The sequence below is a fragment of the Neomonachus schauinslandi genome, chromosome 2 (genome assembly GCF_002201575.2).
Source record: "Neomonachus schauinslandi chromosome 2, ASM220157v2, whole genome shotgun sequence".
Lineage (NCBI taxonomy): Eukaryota > Metazoa > Chordata > Mammalia > Carnivora > Phocidae > Neomonachus > Neomonachus schauinslandi.
Window position 1 is genome coordinate 148,037,761 of NC_058404.1, and position 4,163 is coordinate 148,041,923.

Consider the following 4,163-nt stretch of genomic DNA (forward strand, 5'->3'; position numbering starts at 1 on the left):
CCTCCATATTGTTTTCCAGAGTGGGTGCACCAGGTTTCATTCCCACTAACAGTGTAGGAGGGTTCCCCTTTCTCCACATCCTCACCAACATCTGTCATTTCCTGACTTGATAATTTTAGCCATTCTGACTGGTGTGAGGTGGTATCTCATTGAGGTTTGGATTTGGGTTTCCCTGATGCCGAGCGATGTTGAGCACTTTTTCATGTGTCTGTTAGCCATTTGGATGTCTTCTTTGCAGAAATGTCTGTTCATGTCTTCTGCCCATTTCTTGATGGGTTATTTCTTCTTTGGGTGTTGAGTTTGATAAGTTCTTTATAGATTTTGGATACTAGCCCTTTATCTGATATGTCATTTGCAAGTATGTTCTCCCATTTTGTCGGTTATGAATGTATCAATATTTAAGATCAGAATGGAATCTTTTCTATGGGCCAGAGCATATAAGGACAAAACCAAATGATTAAAACTTTAATTAGAAGAAATCTAAATGATGCCAATTCACCAAGCAAAATGCATTTTTAATATAAAATTCACTGTAATAATTTCTACATTCATAGAGTGAATTTCAGTGCTCACTTCAGCAGCACATACACTAAAAATGGAATGATACAGAGAAGATTGGCATGGCCCCCATACAAGGATGACATAGCGTGAACTTCAGATTAAAGAAATAGTCTGGTTAATTAATGCTCCCTGCTCTTTCAGAACATTCTCACACTGTGGCTTTTCCCACTACAGGAAGTGTTCCTTGTACTGGTGACCTACACACATTTCCTTACCCAAACCCTCACCTCAACCTCCTTGAAAGTGGCTCCCAAAGTTGAACCTGATCAATATCACCTACAGACCTCACTGAAAGGCAGATTGCTTAGCTCCAACTCAAATTTTCTGATTCAATAGGTATGAGGCAGGGCCTATGAATTTGTATGTCTCCTAATTTTCCAGATGCTACTGATGTAACTAATCTGGTGACAACCCTGTGTGAACTGCTCCTCTAAATGATATGAGAGGGTTTCCCAAAGTGAAGCTGTGGTGAAGGCAATTGGCGAGCTCTTGATGTGTCACAAGCTTGATTTGAAATGCAATTTCTTATGGATTCCTATTCATATTTTCAGAGAGAACAGGGTAGAATAAATAATTCTTCCTAGAAGACTGTCAATTAGAGCCACCTAAAAATGATTTTGAGAATGAGTATGGTTTTCCTATTACATTCTTTGAATGTTTAAATGTGGATTTGCTAAGAATTATCCAAGTATTGTATAACACTTATGGAAAGCCACTATCCTTAAAATAGTTGTTTCATTTTAAAATAAAGAGTATCTTTCCTCACTAGACAAACTGCTAGAAGATTCCTGAGATAGTAAAAACTAATATAATTTTTAATATCTGGTGCAAAAAGGAATCTTCAGCATTATTTTTAGAATATCAGTAGTAACTTTATAAATGTTCCATATTAATTACCCACTTGATCATTAGTATGAAACACCAAAATGTATTGAAATAAAACATTTAAATCAATTTTTATAAATAATTATTGCTAATCACCTTGGTAAACTATTGAGAAGGATAAACATTATCTTCTGTTTAAGTAATGGTCTCTCCTTCATGAGTATAAGGGAAATTTATGGGTCTAAAATTAATACAGGCAGGGTGAAGTGATAATTTTAAACATTTTCAAAATTATTTTCTGGGGACCAAGGTCCTCTTGTTTTCGGCTTGGGTCATGATCTCAGGATCAGATCGAGCTGCATGTAAGGCTCTGCGCTGGGCATGGAACCTGCTTAAGATTCTCTCTCTTCCTCTCCCCTGCTTCTCTCCTGCTTGCGCATGCGCTCTCTCTCTCTTTCTCTGAAAAAGTAAAATAAAATAAAATGAAATAAAATAAAAATAAAAATTATTTTCTGGTTTACTAAAACAGAAACAATGTATAGGCTAACTTTATATTGAATATTAGTATAAATACTGTCAATTAAATATATTTCATAGAAATAAAAATATCTTACCATTTCATCTATCTTCTTTATTCTTTCCTAAATTAAAAAAAATAGGCATATTATCTCCACACATTGTTTATAATTTACTTCCATTGAATATATAGTGAAAACCTATCTTGCATACAGAACAGCATAAAGATGAATTCATCTTCTTTCTATAGTTTGCTATGACTAAGATCAACATTTCTGAATTAGTAACAAATTTGCCAACAGTGGTAAATTGAAATATCAGCACCATGAGAGATAGGCTATATCTGCTGTATTCACGGTTGCATTCCAGAATGTAGGATACTGTGTGGGGTATATTTCTTTCTCATAAATGTTTGTTAAATGAATGAATAGACAAAATTCAAAAAGGTGGTCCATGTATATTTTTTAAGAATTTTAATAGTGAATAGTAGTAGTTACTTTAGATATACTCCTCATGCTTTTATTTTAAGATGCACTTATTTTAATATATATTAAAAATTACACACTGGGTGTTATACACAACTAATGAATTGTTGAACACTACATCAAAAACTAATGATGTACTATATGTTGGCTAACTGAACATAATAAAAAATTACATAATTAAATCATCAAATCAGTGACTTGGGTAGAGACTACAGAGACTTTCAATTAAAAGCAAATTTATTTGATCATAAAAGAGTAAATTTTGAGAAATTATAAAATATTAGTCTAACTGATTGAAAATACTAAAGGACCAGATCTCTCCTTGTGAGAACAAACTGGGGAAGATTTACTGAATATGTTGATTCATACATAAATAAATATTCTTCAATTGAATTAGTTGTGAAATTAGGACAAGTGCCTGTGTGGTTATATCTAGTGGAGTTTAATAGAGAAGAAGCCACTGATCCTGTACAGTAGTGATAACTGAAGCCTTTTTATTGTTTTTTTAAAGTAGCTTATTTATATCAGAAATGGGGTCTGACTTTAGGTTTACTCTTAAATTGGGTACAAATGGAAGAAGGTACAAATGCCTGTCTGTATGTATCTCATAGAAATGGGGGTGTGTGTTATAGCTGAGCACCACAAGGAAAACTGCCCTAATGGGAGAGTGAGATGTTGGGGTGGGAGGGATGTGGGTATACAGGTTCCCCTGAGAACAGTGTGCTAAGAATGCTGATAGACTGACATATATAATATTATACATATGTGTATATATGTATCTGTGTTTGTGTAGCTCTTTCACGTATTATCTACTTATCTACTCACTATTTTGTGACATGGATGTTATTATAACCTCACTGGGGAATCATGTACAAAGTTACCGCTCAAATCCAGACCTACTAACTCAGTCCTCTGTCACATGTCCTTTTTTTTATATTTTGCCATCATGGTTTCTGGACTACTTTTATGAAGAATGGTGAAATTCTGTCATTTCATGGACAGCTGACTTCGGAATTCTAAATTACGGTGGTGAGACCTGCTTGCATTTCCAGATACATGGTGGGGAGTGGGAAAGCTCCTCTAGAAAATTCCAACAATAATCTAACATATGATGGATACGAATTGATGCCTTTCTTCCTAAAACTGTAGCTTCTTTGACACTACTGTGAAGACACTTCACAGAAGGTTTGTTCTTCACATTCTGTGTAAGACATGTCAATACTATATTTGATCATGGATTATAAGGTTATATCCTTAATCTCAATTCATTGCTGCCAGTGCCCCCATATTCTGTGCATAGTTAAAGTTTTACTCTGATGTATCTAAGTAAGAATGGATGCCATTATGTGTCCCATTATACTTACATGCTTTGCCAGAGAAACAGCCAAAAGGCAGGTAAAGATGAAGAACTTCATGGTTCCTTGGGGCTGTGAAGACATATACAGAAAATCAAGAACAGATTTTGTCTTCTACAAATGACATGTTCTGACATTTCTCTATTACTATCTTTACACCAGATAATGGAGAAAGGGCAATGAAGAGGAATAAAAACAGATGCTTTAAAGAAAGCTCATGAATATGAATATCACAGTTTATTCTGAAAGAGCTATTATGTTGTTCTCATTCCACAGGACATAATTTAAAGCCATACTTGCTGCAGTGTGGAAGGGCCATTCAGATATAGTCAGGGTCTGGGATTGTTCTCACTGACAGGCACTTTGTGAAGAATGACCATCAGACACACAAAACACAACAGGCACCCTTTTGTATCAGATA

General features: G+C 34.8%; 1 non-coding gene across 1 annotated transcript; it reads left to right on the top strand.

Annotated features, from left to right (window-relative positions):
- Window positions 1-565: 565 nt before the first annotated feature.
- LOC123324188 lies at window positions 566-673 on the top strand. Its single transcript, XR_006539678.1, has one exon. It is a non-coding gene; the product is annotated as a U6 spliceosomal RNA (small nuclear RNA).
- Window positions 674-4,163: the final 3,490 nt, after the last annotated feature.